Source organism: Pongo abelii, chromosome 5, assembly GCF_028885655.2.
Source record: "Pongo abelii isolate AG06213 chromosome 5, NHGRI_mPonAbe1-v2.0_pri, whole genome shotgun sequence".
Lineage (NCBI taxonomy): Eukaryota > Metazoa > Chordata > Mammalia > Primates > Hominidae > Pongo > Pongo abelii.
Genome location: NC_071990.2, coordinates 71,253,445 through 71,281,137, shown reverse-complemented (window position 1 = coordinate 71,281,137; position 27,693 = coordinate 71,253,445). Strand labels below are relative to the sequence as shown.

The 27,693-nt window shown below is 38.2% G+C and overlaps 1 protein-coding gene and 1 pseudogene across 6 annotated transcripts in view; both read right to left on the bottom strand.

Annotated features, from left to right (window-relative positions):
- SMAP1 (small ArfGAP 1) overlaps positions 1–27,693 on the bottom strand; it is a 200,892-nt gene that overhangs the window by 168,323 nt on the left and 4,876 nt on the right. The window lies entirely within an intron of this gene.
- On the bottom strand, positions 1,137–27,693 carry LOC103890926 (transmembrane protein 192-like; annotated as a pseudogene).

Sequence of the window (27,693 nt, the reverse complement as noted above, 5' to 3'; positions counted from 1 at the left end):
TTAAAAAGATCATTCATCATGACCAAGTGGGATTTATCCCAAGGATGCAATGATAGTTCAACATATGCAAATTAACCAATGTGATATATCATATCAACAGAATGAAGGACAAAAACCAAATAATCATTTCAACTGATACTGAAAAAGATTCTGATAAAATTCAACATCCCTTTACGATAGAAACCCCAAATAAACTGGGTATGGAAGGAACATACCTCAACACAATAAAAGCCATATATGACACACCCCCAGCTAGTATCATACTGAATGGGGAAAAACTGAAAGCCTTTCCTCAAAGACCTGGAACAAGACAAGGATGCCCACTGTCACTACTGTTATTCAGCATAACAGTCAAACAATGTCTAGCTAGAGCAATCAGACAAGAGAAAGAAAGGGCATCCAATTTGGAAAGGAAAAAGTCAAAGTATCCTTGTCTGTAGGTAATATGATCTTATATTTAGAAAAAAACTAAAGACCCTACCAAAAAACTATTAGAATAAACAAATTCAGTAAGGTTGCAGGATACACAATCAATATACAAAAATCAGTAGCATTTCTACATGTCAAGAGCAAACAATGAGAAAAAGCAATCAAGAAAGTAATCCCATTACAATAGCTACAAATACAATGAGATAAATAAACCTGAAAAGAAATGAAAGATCCAGAAGCGCCTTGTCCACAGAGGAGGGTGTATTTAACCACTGTTTCTTGCCAATTGTCAAAAAAAAAAAAAAAAAGAAATGAAAGATCTCCGCAGTGAATAGAATAAAACGTTGATGCGAGAAGCTGAAAAAGACGCACAAAAAAACAGAAATATATTCCATGTTCATGGATTGAAAGATTCAATATTGGATTTTTGTTGTTGTTGTTTAAATTATACCGTTGATCCTAAGATAAACCAAGCAGTTAAATAATTTCAAAAAGTAAACAACGGACATTATCCTCAAGTTATCAAGGTGTTTACAAGGTACTTTTACCCCCAAACCCTATATAGTATACAGCCACACAGGTGAGAACCAAATTCAGGTTTCCAACAAAAATTATAAAATGTTATTCAGCAAAAGCTGCAATTCTCTATGGCAGCTTGTGAGACTACTCTGGATTCCTCTGCAATTGCTGTCAAGACTGTAAGCCTCTCACATTCTACTTGGCTAACAGGCAAGGTCCAAGGAAGTCAGAGCCAACAGTCACTCAACACTTCATTGTGTCACTTCATATATACTATTATGTCTCCTTGCTTTTCAACAACTTCTTCTAGGTTTCAAATAGTCCTGAATCCAGTCTCTGAGGTAATACTGCTAGGTTAAGTATAGATTTTTCCTTCTTCAAGTACATCAGGATATGGCTTAGCTTTATTAAACTTCCAGATTTTCACTGTGTAAATGAGCAGACACATCAGAAAACAGATCAGCTCCAGGGCCAGGATGGCCAGAAGGAGATCAAGATATAATCTGATCTGCTAGGTTCCAGGAAGGAATGCTGCAACACAGTATGAAGAGAATTACTGTGTTGCCAGTGGAGTGTATCATTAACGCAAATCTCTTGAGATGCCTTATCCGTCAGTAGATCAAGTTATAGCCTCGATTTCTGACTTTGCTGTGGTGATACTGGATGTAGCATTCAAGATGTAAACGGAAAATCCACCACAAAATAACTTTCCAAAGGATTACAACCATTTGAACTTCAAGAGGGTTGGTATAGTTTCCTGGGCACCTGTCTTCATTTAGATTAGGGTAAGAACAAACCACATCTGTTAAAAATGCTAAAAATAACACAACATAAATAAACAAAAGAAGATTTGCTATGATGACTGTAGGAAAAAGATAGAATCAGGGTCTAAAATGAGCTTCTAGTGAGTAATGTTAAGAGAAGCTGGGTATCCAGAGGTGGGTCATCTTCAATACTTTGAGTGATACCCAAGAAACCCCTTAAATTTTTAACCAATTTTGCTTTAAATATATGAGTCTCAAATCAACTTCCAGGTCTCACAGTTTTTCATTTTCTCAACCCCTCCATCCTTCCCCCAATGCCATTTTCCAAAGCCAACCTGGCCTCTCCACCTGTCAGAATCAATATTGTTAAAATGTCCACACTACCCAAAGCAATCTACAGCTTCAACACAATCCCTATTAAAATACAATGATGGCCAGGCACGGTGGCTCATGCCTGTAATCCCAGCACTTTGGGAAGCCGAGGCAGGCGGATAATGAGGTCAAGAGATGGAGACCATCCTGGCCAACATGGGGAAACCCTGTCTCTACTAAAAATACAAAAATTAGCTGGCTGTAATGGCACACACCTGTAGTCCTAGCTACTCAGGAGGCAGAGGCAGGAGAATCGCTTGAACCTGGGAGGCAGAGGTTGCAGTGAGCAGAGACTGCACTACTGCATTCCAGCCTGGTGACAGAGGAAGACCCTGCCTTTAAAAAAAAAAAAAAAAAAAAAAAAAAAAAAGAAGAAGACATTCTTCACAGAAATCCTAAAATTTACATGAAACCACAAAAGACCCAGAATAGTCCAGGCAACAAGAACAAAACTGGAGGAATCACATTACCTGACTTCAAATTATACTACAGATCCTCTAAAACAGCCTACCAAAACAAAAACAAATTATAGTACAGAGCTATAGTAACCAAAACAGCATGGTACCGGCATAAAAATAGACATGGGCTGGGCGCGGTGGCTCACGCCTGTAATCCCAGCACTTTGGGAGGCCGAGGTGGGCAGATCATGAAGTCAGGAGATCAAGACCATCCTGGCTAACATGGTGAAACCTATCTCTACTAAAAATACAAAAAATTAGCCAGGCATGGTAGTGGGTGCCTGTAGTCCCAGCTACTCGGGAGGCTGAAGCAGGAGAACAGCGTGAACCTGGGAGGCAGAGATTGCAGTGAGCCAAGATCACGCCACTGCACTCCAGCCTGGGCAACAGAGCGAGACTCCGTCTCAAAAACAACACAAAAAATAGACACATAGACAAATGGAATCAAATAGAAAACCCAGAAATAAATCCATACATCTAGAGTGAACTCATTTTTGACAAAGGGGCCCAGAACATACATTGGGTAAAGAGCAGTCTCTCCAATAAATGGTATTGGGAAAACTGGATATGCATATGCAGAAGAATAAAACTAGACCCGTATCTCTCACCATACACAAAATTCAAGTCAAAATAGATTAAAGGCTTAAAGCTAAGACCTCAAACTATGAAACTACTAAAACATTGGGGAAACTCTGCCCAGACAAAAATTTCTTGAGTAGTACCCCACAAACACAGGCAACCAAAGCAAAAATGGACAAATGGGATCACATCAAGTTATAAAGCTTTGGCACAGCAAAGGAAACAACAAAGTGAAGAGACAACCCATAAAATGAGATAAGATATTTACAAACTCTCCATCTGACAAGGGATTAATAACCAGAATATATAATGAGCTCAAACGACTCCATAGGAAAAAATATAATAATCTGATTTGAAAATGGGCAAAAGATCTAATCAGACATTTCTCCAAAGAAGACATACAAATGGCAAACAGGTATATGAAAAGGTGCTCAACATCACTGATTATCAGAGAAATGCAAATTAAAACTACAATGAGATATCATCTCACTCCAGTTAAAATGGCTTTTATGCAAATGACAGAAAATAACAAATGCTGGCATGGATGTGGAGAAAAGGGTAAATTAGTGCAGCCACTATGAAGAACAGTATGGAGATTCCTCAAAAAAACTAAAAATAGACCTACCATATGATCCAGCAATCCCACTGCTAGGTATATACCCAAAAGAAAGGAAATAATTATACTGAAGAGATACCTGCATGGCCATGTGTATTGTGGCACTATTCACAATAGCCAACATTTGGAAGCTACCTAAGTGTCCATCAACAGGGGAATGGATAAAGACAACGTGGTACACATATACATTGGAGTACTATATTCAGCAATAAAAACGAATGAGGTCCTGCCATCTGCAACAACATGGATGGAACTGGAGGACGTTATGTTAAGTGAAATAAGTCAGGCACAGAAAGACAAACTTCTCACATTCTCACTCTTTTATAGGAGCTAAAAATTAAAACAATTGAACTCATGGAGATAGAGAGTAGAATGATGATTACTAGAAACTGGGAAGAGTAGGGGGTTGGTGCAGAGGGCCACAGAATTGAGACGGTTAATGGGTTTAAATATATAGTTAGAATGAGTAAGATCTAGTATTTGATAACACAACAGGGTGATTACAGTCAACAATAATTTATCGCACATTTTAAAATAACTAATAGTATAATTGTAATGTTTGTAACATAAAGAAATGATAAATGCTTGAGGTGATGGAAACCTCATTTACCCTGATGTGATTATTATGCTTTGTATGCCCATATCAAAATATCTCATGTACCCCATAAATATATCCACCTACTATTATATGTACCCATAAAAATTTTTAAAAAATCAGTGAAGTAGAAAACCAAAAGGCAACAAAAAAGTCAATGAAAATAAAGACTGATTATTTGAAAAACATCAATAAAATCGGTAAATCTCTAGCATGGCTGATGAAGAAAGAGAGAAAATACAAACTACCAATATCAGCAATGAGAGAAGCGACATTACTACAGATTCTACAGATATAATAAGGGAATATCATAAACAACTTTACGCTATAAGTGCACCAACTCCTTGAAAGACACAAATGAGCTCTCTCCAGAAGGAAAAGATAACCTGAATGGCCTAATATCTATTAAATAAACTGAATCTGCTCAGCAAAAAACAAACAAAAACTCAAGGCCCAGATAGCTTTACTGGCGGAATCTACCAAATGATTAAGGAATAGTGTCAGTTTTATACAAACTCCTCCGGAAATTGAGGGAAAAAAACAGTGGGGAAGGGGAGAAGGGGGAGGAGGAGAATACTATCTAATTCATTTTGTGAGCCTAAAATTATTCTGATACCAAACCAGACAAAGATATCACAAGAAATGAAACCTACAGTTCAACACTCTTCATGACAATATGTAAAATCAGAGCAAATCAAATTCAAAAAATATATATATATATAAAAGATACATCATGACCAAGTGTAGTTTCTCCCAGGAACGCAGTTTAATGTGTGAAAATCAATGTAGTTCAATATATTAAAGAACTTAAAAACCGGCCGGGTGCGGTGGCTCACGCCTGTAATCCCAGCACTTTGGGAGGCCAAGGTGGGCGAATCACCTCAGGTCGGGAGTTCAAGACCAGCCTGACCAACATGGAGAAACCCCAACTCCACTAAAAATACAAAATTAGCTGACCGTGGTGGTGCATGCTTGTAATCCCAGCTACTCAGGAGGCTGAGGCAGGAGAATCGCTTGAACCCAGGAGGCGGAGGTTGCAGTGAGCCGAGATCGCACCACTGCACTCCAGCCTGGGCAACAAGAGCGAAAGTCCGTCTCAAAAAACAAAAAAAAAGATTTTAAAAACTATATGATCATCCCAAAAGATGCAGAAAAGCATTTGATAAAATTCAACATACATTTCTGATGAAAATTCTCAGCAAACTAGCAACAAAGGAAATTTCCTCAACTTGATAAAAGGTATCCGTAAGACTTTTACATAAAAGATAAAGTCTGAACCCTTTCTCCCTTAGTATCAGGAACAAGACAAGCAAGTCCACTTTCACCACTTCTATTTAACTAAAGGTTCTAGTCAGTGCAATAAAATAAGGAAAAGGAAATAAAAGGTATTCAAATTGGAAAAAAGAAAAAATTGCCTTTATTTGAGGATGATAATTGTCTAGGTAGGAGACCTAATAGAATCCATGAAAAAAGCTATGAAAACAAGTAAGTGAGGTTAACTAAGTTGCAAGATGTAAGTATGCAGCAACCTACAGTATTTCTATATACCAGTAATAATCAGAAATTAAAATTTTTAAAGTATCTTTTACAATAGCATTAAAAAATAAAACCTTATGGAAAAATCTAACAAAAAAATAAGCAAGGCCCATACACTGAAAACTATAATATACTGCCAAGCAAAATTAAATAAGATCTAAATAATTGGAGAGATATATTTTGTTCAGATTGGAAGACTCTATATTAAAAGATGTCAATTCTCTCTCAAATGGATCTACAGACTCAACGTATTCCCCGCTGAAATCTGAGATTATTTGTAGAAATTGACAAAGTGATTCTAAAATTCATATGAAAATTCAAGAAACCTAGAATAGGCCTAACAACTTCGAAAAAAAATAACAAAGTTGGAAGATTTACACTACCTTACTTACTTCCAGGCTTATTAAGAAGCTACAGTAATAAAGACTGTACAATACTGGCATAAAGGCAGACAAACAGATCAATGGAACATAATAAATTTCAGAAGTGCTCCCTCCTGGACATATATGGTCAATTAACTTTTTTAAAAAGGTGCAAAAGGAGAAAGACTAATCTTTTCAAGAAATGGTTCTCAGGCCGGGCGCAGTGGCTCACACCTGCAATCCCAGCACTTTGGGATGCCGAGGCAGGTGGACCACCTGAGGTCAGGAGTTCAAGACCAGCCCTGCCAACACAGTGAAACCCCATCTCTACTAAAACTACAAAAATTAGCCAGGTGTGGTGGTGCACACCTGTAATCCCAGCTACTCAGGAGGCTGAGGCACGACATGCGAATCACTTGAAGCAGACTGGGAGGTAGGGCATGCAGTGAGCCCAGATCGCACCACTGCACTCCAGCCTGGGTGATAGAGTAAGACTCTGTCTCAAAAAAAAAAAAAAAAAAAAGTTCTCAAAGGATCAAATATCCATATGCAAAAAAAAAACTTTGATCCATACCTTGTATCATATATAAAATGCAACTCAAAATGGATCATGGACTTAAATATAAAACATAACACTGTAAAACTTTTAGGAAACAATATAGGAGAAAATCTTCAGGATCTAGGGTTAGGCAAATTGTGCTTAGACTTGCTAAAAACACAGTCCATAAAAAAATTACTAAATTGAACCTCTTCAAAATTAACTTTTCTTCTATGCAAGACCATGTGAAGAGGATGTAAAGATAAGCTACGAAGTAGGAAAAAGTATTTGCGCATATCTGACAAAGGACTAGTATCTAGAATATATAAAGCACTTTCAAAACTCAACAGTAAAAAACAAAATCTATTTAGAAAATGAAACATGAACAGACATTTCACTGAAGAGGACATACAGATGGAGAACTGGCACATGAAAAGATGTTCAACACCATAAACCACTAGGAGAATCCAAATTGAAACCAGTATCACTATTACAACACATCTAACATAATTACTAAAATAAAAAACAGTCACAACACCAAATGCTGGCAAAGGATAAACTAAATAGCTCACATCATTAGTAGATGTATAAAATGGTACAACCACTTTCGAAAAGTTTGGCACTTTTTTTATGGATCTAAGCATGCAATCGCCATACAACCCAGTAAACTGCACTACTGGGCACTTATCAGAGAAATAAAAACTTACATCCACACAAAAATCTATACAAAAATGTTAACAGCAGCTTTATTTTTAATACTAAAAAACTACAAACAGTCCAGAGGTCCTTCAACAGATGAATGGTTAAACAAACTATGGTACAAACATATCACAAAATTCTATTTAATAAAAAGAAAAGAACTATTAACAGACACAACAACTTGGATGTGTCTTGAAAGAATTACACTGAGAAAGGCCGATCCCAGAAGGTTACATATTGCATGATTCTCTTTTTATAACATTTTTGAAATGGCAAAATTTTGGAAGTGAAAAACAGATTCATGGATGCTATGGGTTAGGAATGGATGGGTGGGGTGGGACAGAGAAAAGTGTGTGTGGTTTTAAGCGGGCAACACAAGAGATTCTTGTGGTATATAACTGTTCCATATCTTGACTATGGTGGCAGATATATGAATCTTCACTTTTGATAAAATTGTATAAAAACACATGCACACACACACACAAATTACTGTACAAGCAAAACTGCAGAAGTCACAGTAAGACTGGTGGGTTGTATCAACATCAGTATCTTGGTTGTCACATTCGTCTATAATTTTACAAGATGTTACCATTAGGAGAAACTGGGTCAAGTGTCTATGTATTTTTTTAATCATCCAACATATATTCAACTGTGATTCACACATTATAGTTTCTCTACGTATGTTTTGATTTATAGCTTTCCTTCCATCCCAAACATGCACCAAAAGAGTAAAGAAGCTATTATCTCAACTAAATGGCGTCAAAAAAATGACCATTATTCTTAACCTAACTTTACTCTTCAAAACAGAGAAGCAAAATACTAGAAATACTCAATGCCCTACATTGAGAAAAATGTGCTATAATCATTCAGCAATAAATATATAAGTTGCAGCAAATTACATGGTACAATAAAATCTTAATAACCTAAAATCCTACTAAATATATTTCCCTTGGTTAATTGGAATTTTTTTTGAGAAACTGCTGTTATGTGAAAAGAATACATGGCAAAGAAATTCATCACAAATTTAAGAAAATGATTACTGCATGAAAATGATAATCCTCATTTTTTAAAATTTGAAAATTAAAACAGCACTGTCAAACTGTACTTTCCATGATGCTGGAAACATTCTATAATCTGCATTATCCAACACATTAGCTCCTAGCCACAGTGGCTATCAAGCCTAGAAATAAGGCTACTGGAATTAAGAAAGTGAATGTTCAAATTCGGTTAAATAGCCTTATGGCTAGTGACTTCCACATTCGACAGGACAAGCCTAGAACTTACAGAAAAACTTAAAAAAACACAGAGAGACAGCCACAATGTAAAAATCATCATCATCAGTATATTAGGTCAATATTTCTCAAACAGGGCACTACTGGCATTTTGGGCAGAATAATTCATTGTGCAGAACTGTCCCAAAGAGAATATTCCTTTCAAATGATAAGGGTATTTTTTCCCAAGTTTAGTTTTATGACAACTTTTGAAATTACAGAGTATTATTACATTCAAAGAAATTACTAAAGCTATTAAATTCACAGCAATAATGCATTTTCACCAGCAGAGGGCAGATACATGTTATAAAACCACCACTTCGTATATATCATATTCAAATATTTAAGAAGCCCAATTGCACTGAAAAGTACACAAAAAGAATTGTACTTCTGTAAGATAAGAAAGCAAATGTGCTAAAAAAGAAATGTGTATTTTTTTCAAAAATACACCGACAAGTCTCCCAGAAACCAATTTTTGTCAACTGTATCAGTTTATTCAAGAGTTAACTATAATCCCTCAAACAAAACAAAGTAACCCTGACAAAAGTTCCATTAAGCCTTATTTCAAGGGCCATTTACACCCATATTAATAACATTCCTTCCACTGCGAAACAAATTCCAAACAATTTTCTTCACAGACCACATAAGTTGTCAGAATCCCAAGAGAAAATACGCATTTGTTTCAAAAGTAAACTAAACACAGAAAACAAAACAAGCAATGAAATGTGGCAAAGGTGTTAAAAATGGTAAAGGACTGCCTAAGAAAAGCATAAGAATACTAAAGATTCACTTTCTTAAATCTTACTGCACTGCATGGCAGGTAATAAAACAGACTCTGAAGCAATTTGGGTTCATCTTCACAACAGAAATTTTCATAAGAGCTTAGAAAATAGTTTTAATGTCTACCAAAAAATACAAAAATCAAATGGCGTTTTCTAGTTCCTTTGACCCTCCGTATTGCATTTAATTTTCCTAACCATATCCCCTTCTTAAAACCTTGGCAGGGTGCAATGGCTCATGCCCGTAATCCTAACACTTTGGGAGGCCACAGTAGGAGGATCACTTGAGGCCAAGAGTTCGAGACCAGCCTGGGCAACACAGCGAGTGAGACTCTGTCTCCACAAAACAATGTCTGAAATGAGCTGGGCATGGTGGCGTACATCTGTAGTCCCAGCTACCTGGGAGGCTGAGGTAAGATCATTTGAGCCCAGGTGTTTGAGGCTGCAGTGAGCCATTGTGGTGCCACTACACTCCAGCCTGGGTGACAGAGTGAAGTTCTATGTTAAAAAAATAAAATAAAATAATAAAAAAATTAAAAAAACCTCTTCTCCCAAGGCTTTTCTGTTCTGGTTTTCCTTATAGTCTTCCTTCACAAAGAATGGGACGATTCTACTTCATCCCATTGCCTCTCTACAAAGTCTTCATCATTGACCCTCTGGTTAGACAAGTGTTGAATGGAGTAATATGGCTTTAGGAAACACTTCTATGCTGATAACTCCCAAATCAACAATTGTCCCTTTGTCTATTTTCTCCCTGACATTTCTGCCCAGTACTTACACCTGCCTTCAGAAAGGTACGTACAAAGCACATCCACTAAGAATATGCACAAACCTGTTTACCTGGTTATTCCTACATGAAACAACTTTGCCATTCTCCTTTAAGTTTGACTTCACTCTTCCTCAAGAACTACCTCTTTTATTAAAAACCTTCCCCAGCCCCCATTCTTGGTGATTTTTACTTTCTCTGAATTTATTTAATATCTAATACTTGCATTACACTTTCCAGAATACATTCCTTGTTTATGGCCTGCCTCTTTAAAGTAAAGGCTCCTCAGGGCAAGGTAGGGTAGAGTTTCTGCTGTGTATCTCTCACTAATGTCTACTCTAGTGAATCAGCAGATAAAAAGTTAAAAAAAAAAAAAAAGTATTAACTACTTTATTTTCCTGAGGCTTCCATCAAGTATTTTTGCACTGGTCTAGTCTCAGAATCTGTTCAATTACATTTTTTACCAAACAAAATATAATTCACAAATGCTTCCTGCAAAGTAATAAATGAATGAGTGCTCAAAAAAAAAACTAAGACCTGGCATAATTACCAAACACCTACTCATTTATCAAACCCTTACTTTGTGCCAGACATTACTTCACAAGCTCAGTTAATCCTCACAACCCTGTGACACAGGTATTACCATTCTACATGTAACGACACTGGAGCTCATGAAGTTTAAATACCACACCCCCACCACGAAGAAGGAAGGAGGGAGTGAAAGGAAAGAAAGAAATCAGAGCCAGCAGTGGGAGAGCTGAGCCTTCAAAACAGAGCAGTGAGCTTTCAAAGCCCATGTTTTCCCTATCCTAGTATGCCTCTCCAAGAGAAGAGCAGAGCAGAGACTACTAACCCACAGACAACTGGAGGAAGAATATTACAGAGGAAATATTACCATATAACTACTTTTTTTACTTTATCACGTAAACTTGGGTAGAAGGAATAAAAATGTAAACAAGTTCAAAATATCATAAGGACACTGAAAAACTTAGAAAGTTCTTTAAGGAACTAATAAAATCTACACATACAGCATTTACTCCCCTGAAATTTTTTAAATGTTAGTTTACTTTGGCAAAGAAGTTGAACTTTGGTGATCATTTAAGGATTTGGTGGTCATTAGAATGTTATAAAATAAAAGGAGAAATGAAAATGAAGCTTAATTTTTAAGAATCGATAATCCTTGTTTCACCTGATGGTCTTAAAGTTTACCCCTTGCCAAATCTATAATTTCTTTCTTTGCCCAGGTGACTTAGAATCCTTAAAAAAATCAGCTTAAAATTTCAAAAGTCTGATCAAGCACAGTAAAGCCCTCTTTATTTTGTTCACCCCTTCACCAGTGCTCTAGTGCTTTCCATCTATCTGTACAATCTCTCTCAAACACAAAAATATTTTCCACACTATTTACAGATTTATATAAAGAGATAACGATTTGTTCCTAGTTAACGTTGCAGATGACAACAAATATCATCCCAAATTTTGAAAACATGTTTACATTACTGCCAAATTTATGTTTGAATAAATTGGCTAAATAAATAATAGATAATCCTTGCTCACTCTGATAACCAATTATCTTCTTAATATGCTGCCATTACACAGATAACGGTTTGGTTAAGCATAAAAACCCACAATTTACCTCCCTTCTCACTGTGCACAACGACTGAATTTAAAGAGAATGAAAAGATTAAAAAGTTGGGTGTTATCTTTTGTGAAGGTCAACGGTAATACATTAATATGTGACCTGACAAACTAACAGACAGATTTCCAGAAGACTTGGGTTCACTCTCATGTTCTCTCACTGTTCCACTGCTTTTAACAAGTCATTTAACCTCTTTTATCTCTCTAGTATAGGAGACTCGAACAGATACTATACAGGTCTCTTTTATCTCTAAACTTTCAACAATTCCATAATTACTGAAAAATATATAGATATAGATCTGAAACTGAAAATATTTTTCCAAAATGCTCAACCCACTTATTCACGGTCTTATGGGTGGAATATGGAGATGAATGGTGCGGCCCACCAGGATACCCAGAAGAATGAATGTTGTCTGGAATTTTGTGTTCTCTTGGCCCAATGACTGGTCAAGAGAGAAATGTGAAAAGGGTTGCCAATCCCACCCTCCCAAAATGTAGGGGCAAATCCTTAACAGAATAGAAATGACCAATGAGCACATTAAAAAATGTTCAATATTCGCAGTGGCTCACACCTGTAATCCCAACACTTTGGGAGGCCAAGGCAGGTGGATCACAAGGTCAGGAGTTCAAGACCAACCTGGTCAAGATGGTGAAACCCTGTCTACTAAAAATACAAAAAAAATTAGCCAGGCGTGGTGGCAGGCACCTGTAATCCCAGCTACTCGGGAGGCTGAGACAGAAAACTGCTTGAACCCGGGAGGCGGAGGTTGCAATGAGCTGAGACTGCACCACTGCACTCCAGCCTGGGCGACAGAGCGAGACTCCGTCTCAAAAAAAAAAAAAAAAAAAAAAAGTTAAATCTTAAGAGTATCAAGAAAATGCAAAATAGTATAACATTTTCACCAACTGTATTAAGGAAGCCTTTTAAAAATATGATATGAATACCCAGTAACAGACTGGGTACAATAAGTCAGCCACTCTTTTTTTGAGATGGAGTCTCACTCTGTCGCCAGGTTGGAGTGCAGTCACACGATCTCAGCTCACTGCAACCTCCGCCTCCCAGGTTCAAGTGATTCTCCTGCCTCAGCCTCCCAAGTACCTGGGATTACAGGCGCATGTCACCACACCTGGCTAATTTTTGTATTTTTAGTAGAGACAGGGTTTCGCCATGCTGGCCAGGCTGGTTATGAACTCATGACCTCAAGTGATCCGCCCACCTCAGCCTCCCAAAGTGCTAGGATTACAGGCATGAGCCACAGCACTCACCTAGCCATTCTTTAGATAGTAGTGGTGGGAAGGTAAACTGGTCCCAACACTTCTGGCAATACAGATCAAACGGGTTTTAATCTGGTATACTCTTTAACATAGACCTTAGATTTTATTCTGAAAAAAAAAAGTGTGCATACAAAGCTTTGTAGCAGCAGTATATGTAACCACAAAAGTTAGAAAACACACCAATCAGTGGAGAGGCATTATTTTTTACAAACTTTTAAATTATTTTAAAACATTTACTATTAGCCAATATTCTGTGCAGTGAGGGCTGGGCGTGGTGGCTCACACCTGTAATCCCAGCATTTGGGGAGGCCAAGGCAGGTGGATCACTTGAGGTCAGGAGTTCAAGACCAGCCTGGCCAATATGGCAAAATCCCATCTCTATTAAAAATACAAAAGTTAGCTGGGCGTGGTGGTGGGCGCCTGTAATCCCAGCTACTTGGGAGGCCGAAGCAGGAGAATCACTTGAACCCAGGAGGCAGAGGTTGCAATAAGCCAAGATAATGCCACTGCACTCGAGCCTGGGTGACAGAGGGTGACTCCATCTCAAAAAAAAAAAAAAAAAATCTGTGCAGAGAATAACCTTAAATCCCCTACGATGTCCCACTACCCTTATTTTCAGCAAATGACTTCATCAACTAATTGTCCCCTCACATTTCAGACCCATCTTACTCTCTCACAAATTGATCCATATTCTTCCTGATCTTTTTTCTCCTGTCAAAAGCTAACCATTTCATTTGTATTTTAAATTTTCTCTAAACCTTGCATTAATATATTACCTAGATATGCCGCACTTGCTTCTTAGAGAACTTGCTTGCTCTTAGTCATGAAAAAGGAACCCCTACCTGCTATTCCTGCAGCCCTAGTAGCACCTAATAGAAAATCCTGCACCTAGAGGCACCAAAAAACCTGATGTTCTAAAGATTCCACAAGCAACTTTAGAGCTGTGTATGAATAACACAACTCCTCAAGAAAAACAAAACATTAAACCACTGTTTTCCATAATGTTTTCAAAGTACTCATTAGTATTCTAATTGACTTGGCACACACAAATAAAAAAAACACACACACACAAAAGGCACCAAAGATTTTTCATTCTTTAAACCAGCATCAAGAAGTTTATCACTTCTGCAAAATCTTTACTCAGACCATTAAATTTATTTTCAAGGAAGATGAAAATAACTTTAGGAGTGTATATGTTACAAAAATTCAAATAAAAGAATTGAGAAACCGCTACATAATCTACAGTAACTGTTAACATCAGCAAAAGAAGTAAACAACATGTTTGTATGTTTTTTGTTTTTGTTTTTGAGACAGGGTCTTACTCTGTTGCCCAGGTTGGAGTGCAGTGGCATAATCATGGCTCACTGCAGCCTTGACCTCCTCAGGAGATCCTCCTACCCTAGCCTCCCAAGTAGCTGGCACCACAGGCATGTGCCACCACACCCAGCTATTTTTATTTTATTTTCACTTTTTGTAGAGACAGAGTTTCATCATTTTGCCAAGGCCGACCTCGAACTTCTGGGCTCAAGTGATTCACCTGCTTTGGCCTCCCAAAGTGCTGGGATTAGAGGTGTGAGCCACCATTCCTAGCCTATGCATTGTATTTTTTTTTTTTAAATAAACTCCCTCATCCCGATCCTTAGCAACCACTGACCTGTTTTCTGTCCCTATAAGTTTTATCCTTTTATTTAATAGAAATCCATGTAATTATGGCCGGGCGCAGTGGCTCACACCCGTAATCCCAGCACTGTGGGAGGCTCAGGCGGGCAGATCACCTGAGGTCAGGAGTTCGAGACCAGCCTGGCCAACATGGCGAAACCCCGCCTCTACTAAAAATACAAAAATTAGCTGGGTGTGGTGGCACGTGCCTGTAATCCCAGCTACTTGAGAGGCTGAGGTAGGAAAATCACTTGAACCCAGGAGGCAGAGGCTGCAGTAAGCCAAGATCACACTACTGCACTCCAGCCTGGGAGACACAGTGAGACTCCATCTCAAAAAAAAAAAAAAAAAAAAAAAACCAGGAAATCCATGTAATTGTAATCTATACTCTGTAGTCTTTTGTGTATAGATTCTTTTGCTAAACATAATGTTTTTATGACTCATCCACTAGTTCATTGCTTTGTACTGTAAAACATTATTCCACTGTACGGATGCACTATTTTCTTTATCCATTCGTCAACTGATAAACATTTGAATTGTTTCCAGTGTTTGGCTATTATGAATAATGCTGCTATGAACATTCAAGTGCTTGTTTTACTTTGTCTTATCATTAAGTTGCATTATTTCTTTAGATATTCTGAATAAAGGTCCTTACCAGATAAAATATTTTTCCTAGCCAATCTATGACTTTTAAGTGTCTCTTAAAAAGCAAAAGTTTTTAATTTCGATGAAGTTCATTTTCTCAATTTTAACTTTATGGAATATAATTTCGTGTCCTATCCAAGAATCCTCTGCTTAATTCAAGGTCCCAGAGATTTTCCCCCATGTTTTCTTCTAGCAGTTTTATAGTTTTAGCTCTTAAATTTAGTTTTATGATCCATCTCAAATTAGTTTTTGTGAATGGTCTGAGGTAAGGTTCAAGGTATTATACATTCTGTTGTTGTTGTTATTGTTGTTGTTGTTGTTGAAAAGACTATCCTTTCTTTCTCTCCACTGAGTTACCTTGGCACTTGTGTTAAAAATTGACCATAATATGTGAGTCTATTTCTGGACTATGTATTATGTTCCACAGATAACTGTAGCTTTTTAATAACTGTTAAAGGCAGGTTATGTAAGACCTCAAACATTATTTTTGTTTTTCAATGTTTTGATTTTGGAAGGTCCCTTGCATTTCATTAAAAATTTTAGAATCAGCTTGTCAGTTGCAACAAAAAAAGCCTTCTGGGATTCTGACTGGAATAATGTTGAATTTAGAGACTAATTTGGAGAGAACGGACATCTTAAAAATACTGAGTCTTCTAATCCATGAGCATGATATCTCTGATACCGCTCTCCACTTCTTTAGGTACAGTATTCATTAATTTCTCTCAGCAATCTTCTGTACTTTTTGGTATACAGGTCTTGCACATATTTTGTTAAATTTATCCCACAGTTTTCATATTGTTATGCTATTATAAATCATAATTTTTATTTCAACTTCCAATTATTTGTTGCTAGTATATAGAGTTACTTTTTCTATAGTCACTTTATTTCTGTAAACTTAATAAACTCAATTATTCATTCTAATAGCTTTTCTATAAATTTCTTAGAATTTCCTATATAAATGATCCCATTGCAAAGAGATCGTTAAATGATTATTGCATGCATGTATTTTTAAATAGGTCCTATGAGAACGGCTAATTTAAGTAGTACTTCATCATCCCATACCATCTTAAATACACCCAACTCAGTACCACTTATAAAAATCTAGATTCTGGCCGGGCGCGGTGGCTCAAGCCTGTAATCTCAGCACTTTGGGAGGCCAAGGCAGGCGAATCACTGGAGGTCAGGGGTTTGAGACCAGCCTGGCCAACATAGCAAAACTCCGTCTCTACCAAAAATACAAAAATTAGCCGGGTGTGGTGGCACACGCCTGTAAGCTACTCCAGAGGCTGAGACAGGAGAATCGCTTGAACCCGGGAGGCAGAGGATGCAGTGAGCCGAGATCGTGCCAATGCACTCCAGTTTGGGCGACAGAGTAAGACTCCATCTCAAAAAAAAAAAAAAAAAAAAAATCTAGATTCCATATACAATTTTTATCACAAATCCACTTTGGTAGGCAGAATAATGGCCCCCAAAGAAGTTCTGTTCTATCCTTGGAATCTCTGTGAATAACTTAAGGACACTCAGATGGCAGTATTGTCCTGGATTACCCAGATAAATCCAAAGGGTCATAAACACGCCAGAGAAGATGTAATGATGGAAATGGAGGGCAAGGAGGAGCAGAATCAAGGATGACACACTGCTAGTTTCAAAGATGGAGGAAGGAGCCATGAGCCAAGGAATGCAGGTGGCCTCTCCAAGCTGGAAAAGAAAACAGATTCTCCCCTAGAACCTCCAAAAGGAATGCAAGCCTGCTAACACCTTGCCTTTAGCTCTCTAAGACTCTTTTTGGACTCTGACCTGCAAAACTGCTAAAATGATAAATTTGTATTGTTTTCAGCCATTCAGTTTGTAGGATTTTTTAATAGCAGCAATAGGAAATTAATATACTGGTGATGATCATTTCACTTAAACATTCTTCTGTTAATTTTTTTGTCACTGTGCACCATCATCACCCTACACCAAAAGCAACTTCCAAGAGCAGAAATGCATGAACTAAATAACGACCTAGGCTAAACCATAATTTTTATGAATTTTTCTATAATGAAAGATAAAGCTATCCCAAATATTATTTCCCACAGAATTCCCCTTATTTTCTTAAGTTTAGGCTTGAGCTCATCACTGCTCAATGAAAGGCACTCTTCATAAAAGATCAATGAGAGACATCTGAAGGTCTACCATCAATCACTTGGATCTCTGGTCAAATGGAGACCAAAAATTGCTGGGGTATAGGGGCCACAGAGAATGGAAGATTATTAGAATTACTTTTAATTCTCTTCCCTTTGGACCCTCAAGGTCCTCACATTTATCACTCAAAATATATGTAAACATAAAATTAGCATGTTTCCAAGAGCACTTTATCTAAGCTCTGTTTTAAGTGAAATAATTTCAAAAATCACTTCTATATGATACTGTAACTAAATGCCACTCCAAATTAAACACAGTTCTACCTAACATCTGAGTAACTAAATGCCACTCCAAGTTAAACACAGTTCTACCTAACATCTGAGGTAGAAATACTGACATTAATAGTAAGAAAGCATTACAGTGAAAAAATTTTAAACAAAAGGACTCCTCAACCTGTGGGGAAGAGTTGTATGAGTTGTGTGATATAGCTTGGGATAATTAAAGATAATACTAGGTAAATTTGCTCGGCAAGACCTAAATCATCAGTGAAAAGCTTTAAATAAAAACTATAAAAGTTTGATGACAATCCATATCTCAATAGGACTCAAAAAATAAACTCTCAATAATATAATTTTTTAATAATAATAGTAAACACTGACATAGAAGTGACAAGGTATGTGGTGAAACCCCGTCTCTACTAAAAATACAAAAAATTAGCCGGGCGCGGTGGCGGGCGCCTGTAGTACCAGCTACTCAGGAGGCTGAGGCAGGAGAATGGCATCAACCTGGCAGGCAGAGTTTGCAGTGAGCCGAGATCGAGCCACTGCACTCCATCTCAAAAAAAAAAAAAGAAAAAAAAGAAGTGACAAGGTATGGGATTCAAGAAAGAACACAGACCATACAAGGTTGAAATAAATCTTTGCAATAAGGATTAAAGAGAACAAGGACAACTGGTCACTAAGCAAGTCAGAGGCAAAGCTTGGACTGAATCCTAGCTTTGCTCAACCAAGCTAGTGTTCTTTCAATCCTATCATGCTGTTCCTACGGTTTAAAAAGCCCAGGTAGATGACCAGTATCTGACCTAGGGATATAGCAAAAAAAAAAAAAAAAAAAAAAAAAATATATATATATATATATATACACACACACACACATATATGAAGACAAAACAAAAAACAAAGAAAAACACTAAAGCACTTATCTGTGGACTCAGTAAGTTTCTAAAATAAAGTTTAGGCAAGGTGCAGTGGCTCACACCTCTAATCCTAGCACTTTGGGAGGCCTAGGCGGTAGGATTGCTCAAGGCCATGTGTTTGAAAGCCCAAACAACATAGCAAGGCCCCTCCCCACCACACCCAACAAAAAAATTTTTTTTTAATTAGCCATACATGGTGACAAGCCTGTAGTCCCAGCTACTTGGGAGGCTGTGGCAGGCGGATCACTTGAGCCCAGGAGTTAGAGGCCACAATGGGCTATGATCACGCCACTGCAACCCAGCCTAGGCAACAGCATGAGACCCTGTCTCTATAACAAGGAAAAAATAAATAAATATAATAAACTTTAGTGATTAGACAAAAATTCCAATTTGTTTAAATTGGTATTTTGAAGTTATGGTGGTTCTGCTATTAAATGCAAGGAGGGAAACTAAAATGAAGATATTGTCCACATTTGAACACATTTGGCAATAATCTGAGAAAAACCTTAAGTTAGCTGAAGGTGACAGTCTTCCCAACAACAATCTCTTACATCACAAAATTTCTACAACAAAAACAGGTGTTTTATCTAGCATACCATCAAACATAGTTAACAGCACAGACTATATCTCCTGGGCTCAAATCCTGACTCTACAGTAGATTCCCACCCCTATCTCATCTCAATAAAATCACAATTTCCCCAGGTTATAAAAGCTTCTAATGCTCATCCTTGCTCCTCCAGACTGTACCCTTATTAGCAGGCTAGGTTCTAGAGCCAGCACAGATATACTGAGGCTCCAACACGTCCTGTAAAATATACTGGAAGAAAATATCTATTACCAATTATGCTTCGAGTTCCCCAAGACCACCCTCATGTTCAGTAATTTGCTAAGAAGATTCAAAAGATTCAATATACAGTTGTACTCATCGTTATGATTTATTATCGCAAAAAGATACTAAGCACAATCAGCAAAGGAGAAAGGCACAGAAAGTCCAGGGGAAATTAGAAGCAGGCGTTCAGGTGCTCCCTTCCAGTTGAGTTGCAATGAACACACTTAATTCTCCCAGCAGTGAGCTGTGACAACACATGTAAAATGATGCCAACCAGGGAAGCTCATCAGAGACTCAGTGCCAAAGGTTATTAGGGAGACTGGTCATGTAGGTACCCCTGGCTGGCACATATGCCAATTCCAGAATCCCAGAAGAAAAGCAGATATTCAACATAAACCACATTTATTATACAAACAACTTAGGCACAATGACAGACTCATCACTTAGGGTGGTGGGACCATCCCCAAGATTCCCCTCAGATGTCAGCCAACCACCGCAAGGCCTGCTTTGTTAACTCTTTTCTCCACACCAATGACTAACAGATCCTTTTGAGCATGAACCTTATCTACCTATCCCCTGCTAATCCCCAGGTCCTAAAAAAGTGCCAGTCACTCCCCTCCAAGTTTTGTGTGTGTGTGTGGTTTTTTTTTTTTTTTTTCAGACGGAGTCTCGCTCTGTTGCCCAGGCTAGAGTGCAATGGCACGATCTTGGCTCAGTGTAAGCTCCGCATTCCGGTTTAAAGTGATTCTCCTGTCTCAGCCTCCCCAGTAGCTGGGATTACAGGAGTGCACCACCACACCCAACTAATTTTTGTATTTTTAATAGAGATGGGGTTTCACCATGTTGGGCAGGCTGGTCTCAAACTCCTGACCTCAAGTGATCCACCCACCTCGGCCTCCCAACATGCTGGGATTACAGGTGTAAGCCACTGCTGCAGGCCTCCCAAAATTTTTTTAATGAAAAAATTCCTGGCTCCACTACTTTAAGTTCTGTGTACCTGGGTAATAATATTACCTACCTCAAAGGTTGTTTTGAGGATTATATGAGTTAGCATATATAAAGTGTGAAGTACATCATCTCTGGTTAAAAAAAAAAAAAAAACCACTATATAATTTATGAGTATATATATAATGTTATTATTTGCTTTTTTTTTTTTTTTTTTTTTAACATTCTCCAGGTCACAATGGAGCTACCCTATCTCTAAACCTCTAATGAATCTACCAATGTAAACATAGATTAGAAGTTAACTGGTAATTGTTTCATGTCTACTGAGATCTCTAACTAGCTTGTAGACAACTATACCCAAAACTTTTTCTTTTTGTTTTTTGAGATGGAGCCCCACTCTGTCGCCCAGGCTGGAGTGCAGTGGCGCGATCTCGGCTCACTGCAACCTCCGCCTCCAGGGTTCAAGCAATTCTCCTACCTCAGCCTCCTGAGTAGCTGGGACTACAGGCATGTGCCACTGCACCTGGCTAATTTTAGTATTTTTAGTAGAGACAGGGTTTTGCCATGTTGGCCAGGGGTGGTCTCAAACTCCTGGCCTCAGATGATCCACCTGCCTCAGCCTCCCAATGTGCTGAAATTACAGGCATGAACCACTGCACCCGGCATCCAAAACTTTTTTAACACACACAGTATCTAACGTAGTACTTAATCTCTTTAGTGCCCAGAAAATATTGATTTATCAACAAAATTAAATGTCTGTTAAATCAACTCTTTACAGTGGTAAGAATGTAAAGCGGTCAACTCTTCTGATAATAATTACAAAATGGCTTCCAAGTTTCTTTGATCTTCTTGCATTGAGAAAATTGAGAAACTGAACTAAAACGGCTTAATTCTAATCCATGAAAAGACGATTAGTAGAAGCACTTGAAATAAGCAAAAGGGGCTGGGTGTGGTGGCTCACACCTGTAATCACAGCACTTTGGGAGACTGAGGGAGGCAGATCACTTGAACCCAGGAGTTCAAGACTAGCCTGGGCAACATGACGAAACGTGGCCTCTACAAAAAATACAAAAATTAGCTAGGCATGGTAGCACACATCTGTAGCCCCAGCTACTTGAGAGGCTGAGGTGGGAGGATTGCTTGAACCAGGGAGGGAGAGGTTGCAGAGAGCCTACATCGCACCTCTGCACTCCAGCCCAGCGACAGAGTGAGACCCTGTACCAAAAAGAAAAAAAAAAAAAGCCAAAGCACTTTTTTGAGTTTATAAAGTATATACTTTCAAATATTCTACTTTGCCTTAAAGAGAGCATGGATTCAAGTCTGTTATAGGTTAATAAAGGTGGAGAAAGATATATATATCTTGTACAGCAACAATTTAGGAGATGTAAGTCTCCTTAATTAATGAAGTCAAGTACTGAAAGTTTTATCTTAAACAAACAAACAAACAAAAGACAAAGAACTGTGAAGAACAAAAGGAGGGGAGATAACATGCAGCCCAAGTTTTAAACTGATGAGTCAGAGACCAATGGTTTCCATCCCAGCTCTGATACCAGGGCTCTGCCCAATCAGGAAAAACCTCAAGATCAGCAGAATTACAAGAACAACAGACCCATCAGACTGAAGTTTCACATTTTGAGGAAACTTTTAGATTGGCAAATTTCTTTAGGTGAATTATAATCAGACTTTCACTTATATAAATTTGTTCTATAAGCATCAACATCATAATAAACACCAGTTCCCCAAGGTGAACTTTACTTTTTAGTAAATATTACTACACTTTAAAAGTAACAACTCCAAAATATCAAAGACTTAATGAAAAACATGAACTCTTGGATTGGCTCTTGCAATCAAATGCGCTCTACACGTTTCTACTTTTTGAAAAAGTTAGAAAGCTAAAAGACTCCCTTGAAGGCAAGGTATTGGACATAATTAGGATCTGCCAATTATCTGCACATGAAAAGCACAAGTGGGACAGAGGCCACATTCCTACAGAAAGGGCAACTAACAAAAAACGTCTACAGACACTAAGTGGTTGCAGCTCCACAGGCCTTATTCCACCATCAGCATGCCAGTTTCCTGGGTGAGAAGCAGCTATGACAGTGGGGCAGCAGCAGCAGTGGTGGTATGTGTGGCCTTGAAAGCAGTTCAGTAGTGGCTCCCTGACTTTCCCTCCTCCAGCTCTTCCAATGACTTGGTAAGTACCTGATTCTGGAAAATAGCTACAGTGGATCTCTTTCCTGCTCTATACCCTGACTTATATATTGACATTGTGTGAATTTAGGTCCTCTTACTCTCTTCTTGGACCACTGTTCAACATCTCCTAACTCAGGATTTGCCTGCAATCCTCACTATCCCAGTTCTTCCTCTGACCTGAGACTACCAAAACTGATCATGCTTAAAGAAAGCTTATCTAGTAAGGGCCATATGGAAACTTCTTCTGTTCTTTCATACCAGTACATTTGTGTGTGCAGCTGTGTCCTTTAATTCCTTCTCTATCTGATGAAATCCCACTCCACCTTCAGAACCTAGCTCAAATGAGGACTCCTTCTGTGACTGGTCCCAACAGGGTCACTCCACATGCCACTCCCTTTCACAGGTGCACTCCCTTTCACACACCCTGCTGCCTGCCAGGGGCTCTGTGCTCATTCATTCACACATTCATTCATTCAAAAAATATTTGCTAAGTTACATTTGCCTACCACATGTCCTGAAAACTGGGGATACTACCCCAAGATACACAAGATCTCTTCTCTCTTACAGCTATAATCCAGCAGGGATATAGTATACCCCATAATTACCTAAATAATGTTTAATTACAATTGTGATAAGTACGATCAAAGATTCAGGGTGTTGTCTTTTATGTATAAACGGAAGCCTAACCTAATCTCAGAGGATCAAGGAGAATTATTTCCCTTGAAAAGACATTTAGGCAGGAATTGAAAGATGAGCAAAAGCTGAGCAGGCAAAAACTTGTTAGAAAGCTTCCCAGGCAGAAGAACAGCACATGCAAAGGTCTTGAAACAGCATTTAGGAACTGTAAAGACCACCAATGGGCAAAAGTCAAGGTGCAAGGGGAACAGCCCAAAATAAGTATAGAGGTAGTTATTTCTTAAAACCATTATTACAAGCACTTAGCACATCGTTTTAGAATCATTTATTTGCAAAAACACAACCCACACTAAACAAACTCCTTTAGGTCTTACAAATTTTTTTAGCTCTCTTACCTAATACAATATCTAACAGTGTGTCTTCAAGTCAAGATCTGCGGAACGAAGAAACGAGTGTTTGATCTGAGCAATGAGCTTACCCTCTCAATATCAGACAGGCTAAACAAAACAATCTCTAGAGTTAAAAAACCTTATGTTTCTGACTACCCAACATTGAATGGGCAAGAGACTCACTTTCATACCAATTTAAACATGCTCAAAATCAAACCCAGCAAAAGATGGAAACAGACCAAATGTTCACCAATAGATGGATAAATTGTGGTTTATCCATACAATGGAGTATTATTCAGCCATAAAAGGAGTGAGGTACCGACACATGCTACAAAATGAATGAACTTTGAAAACATATGAAGTGAAAGTTAGAAACAAAAGTCCATATGTTGTATTATATTAAATATCCAGAACAGCCAAACCTACAGAGATAGAACATGCAATAGTGTCTGCCAGGGGCTGGGGAGAGGGGATAGTGGGAAGAAACTGCTCAATGTGAATTTTATCTGTATGTTTAGTTTTTGTTTTTGTTCTTCCCTGAGACAGTCTTGCTCTGTCACCCCGGCTGGAGTACAGTGGTGCGATCTCGGCTCACTGCAACCTCCGCCTCCCAGGTTCAAGCAATTCTCCCGCCTCAGCCTCCCATGTAGGGATTACAGGCGCCTGCCACCATGCCTGGCTAATGTTTTTTGTATTTTTAGTGGAGACGGGGTTTCACTATGTTGGCCAGGCTGGTCTTGAATGCACTTTTAAAATCTCAGAAATATACATTAACAAGCATGGGACATTTCAATGTGGTACCTGCCAAGCCCAGCAATGTTTTCTAGCTCTACCCAGCCAAGTTCAGGCTACTCCTGATGTCCAGCACAAGATGCCCTATTCTGAGCAAGTGAAAGAATAGAGAAGTGAAAAAAAAAAAAAAAAAAAAATCAAAGCTAGGATTACCTGTAGATAACACTTTAAATACTGAAAACTAAACTTGAAGCTGGCAAGGCGTTCCCAGTCCCACTGCTCCCTAAAGTGCCACCAACTAATAACCAACAAGAGCCGCTTTAAACTCCCACTGAGTCATGAATGCAGCTAGGAGAGAGGAGGAGTAGTTCCATCTGCCTGTTCTTAAATTCTCCAGTTGTTCAACAGATTTGGTAAGAGCAGGATCAAGAGCAGGAAACTGGCGCCTATGCCATCCTTTTCTCCTTCCTTGCTTCCTAAATACTGTCAATCCAGGAAACACAGCTGGTGATTCAGTAAGAAAATGTTAAAACCCAATTGACATACCTCTACCAACTATGATAAGGCAAGATAATACAGGCACCTCAAATCCTAAGCTTTAGTTTTGGTACATATTCTCAAAGATCAGTGGAAAAAGCTTCTTTGAAAGAAAGAAAATTGAGTTAACTAGGAAATAACTTTGAAATACAGTATATGAAAAGTTTGATGCAATTTACTAGACAGTGAAGAAAACAGTAATACATACACAGAATGAAACTTCTTAGTAACTGAGCTATAGAGTAAGACCTTTAACATATCTTTTAAAAGTACTATATTTATTATGTCATCCTAGCATATAGATCCAAAATCATGTAACAAGCCAAGAATTCTACTAAAAAAGCCTCCATAATGTACTTCAACCTTACCAAATACTCAAAAACTGTGAAAATATATTTACATCAATTGCTCTATCATGTCGAATTTTTCAATTATTACAACCATGAAATCAAGTCTAATTAAACCAATAAGTGGCCTTACCTGTGATTTTTTGCCTGAAAGATCAAGATAAAACAATGAAATAATTTACAAATCATTTTAATATTCTTCTAGATTTAGTAGCAACAAGAAAAAAATAATCCTTGTAAATTATACTGTGGAGTTCATGCCCTTCAAGCTGCACCCTTGCACTCTTGATACCATTCTCTTCTCTCCCACTTCCTTCTCTTCTCAAAACAAGTAAACCAACAAAAGGCCAGACAAAACCAAAATACAAAAGACATTCATTCAATATATATCTACTGATTTCCGTGGCAAGACAAACATTGAGCAAAACGAATACTTCCTATTCTTCAGGTCCAAAGAAGTAAAACTTTTGATCCTAATTTAAGAAGTACATGATTCTCTTCTCCCCACCCCAAAAGAGTAAATTAAAAAAAAAAAGTTAACATGGTTAATAACAGCTTTTAAAAATCTGTATTATTTTAGAAAGCATTAGTGAAAATCTGATTTTATAAAGTACTTTTTTGGAGACAGAAATTTGAACAAAAATTAAATTATTTTTAATAACGTCTGTAGATGAAGGAAGGTTAATTCTGAAACTGTTACTATTCGATTTTTAATGAACAGATTTAATATTTACCAGCATCTCTACTTAACCATGTTATTACTCAAAATGACAAAATGTGTACTATTTAGCTTCAGCTTTTTTCTTCTTGGCCTTTTAAAGGACCGTTTTTCAGTGTTTTGCTAGTGCAGTCAATGAAAAGCAAGCAACTGAGCCTAAACACAGTGCAGAACTCCCAAATAACCACACACAATCAAGTTATTAGGAAAACAAATATTACAAGAACCAGGCGTGGACTTTGTAAAAACTCATCACCTGAAAAGGTTACATAGGATAAACATAATCTTGACTCAATCAAGTTACTATATTGAAAAGTGCTTCATAAAAATAATCTAGTTACAGCATTCCCGCATGTTTCTTCCAGTAATTCAGTACCTGTTACGACAGTGAAGTAACCTGCTGATGCTGTGTGGCTCAGTCTAGTCAAATATTATCAGCCTACTGAAATGTGACTCATTTATATAGTATTGAGACAGAACAGTAAAGAAAGCTTCAGGAAATGTCTAAGTCAAATAACACAGAAATCTTAAAGGACATTCCCCAAAGAGACTGTCTCCTGCTTTGGAGAACTACTCTATTTCTCACCCAATAACGAAATAAACCAATTAAAAATATACACGATCTTTTCTTAACTACACAAGACATTTCTTTAAAAAAAAATTAGAAATATTTCCCTTCAGATTATTTACAAGACATTAAACATAAATCAGATCTCCAAACACAAAACATAGCAGCTAAAAATAGTATATCTATTTCAAAGGCTGAGGCAGAAGCCCTCCAACCGAAAAAACTAAAATTAGGTCTTTTCCATCTCTAGATCTTTAAAATGAACCTTCAACATTTATGAGGTACACAAATCAGTGTCCACATATTCTCCCAAACTAGCTGGTCAGAGAAAACCTAATTACTAAAATCTTCAGAAATATAAACCCACTGTCCTCCAAGAGACTTCATGTAATGAAATTCCTCTTCATTCTGGCTAATAACCAGACTAAAAAACAATACTACTACTAATAAAGACCTTTCTCCAATTAATTTATCCGTAGAACTCAAACCCACCGAAAAAGACCACCATACTCTTTTTCAGGAAGCAGAGATAAAAGCCTTATACAAAAGCTGTCAGGTGGGCAGGCAGGTAGGGCTCCGTCTAGGAGACCAAGAATCCGAGCCTGGAGAGAGAGGACGTGGTCACACCGGAGGGTAGAGGAGGGGATCTAGACCTAAGGGCGGCCCCACCCACAGAGATAGCTATGAGCAGAGCTAGGAGGGCAACTCTCTAACCCTAAGCTCTGCCCAGACTCGTGCCCGGTTCCGCGCTCCCAGCCCCGCTCCTACCCCCAGCCCTGTGGAGGGTCCGAGCATCGCTACCCCGGCACTTGCTCAAACCCGTGCCGGGGAGGAGGGGAGGCTGGGGCCAGACAGGGCCTGCGGGCCTGACCTCGCCGCCGCCTCTGGCAGACTTGAGGGTCGACCGGAGCCCCGCGCCCCCCTGCCCGCTCAGCCACCCGCCCTCCAGTCAGGGCAGGGGCCGGCCGGCGAAGCCGAGGCAT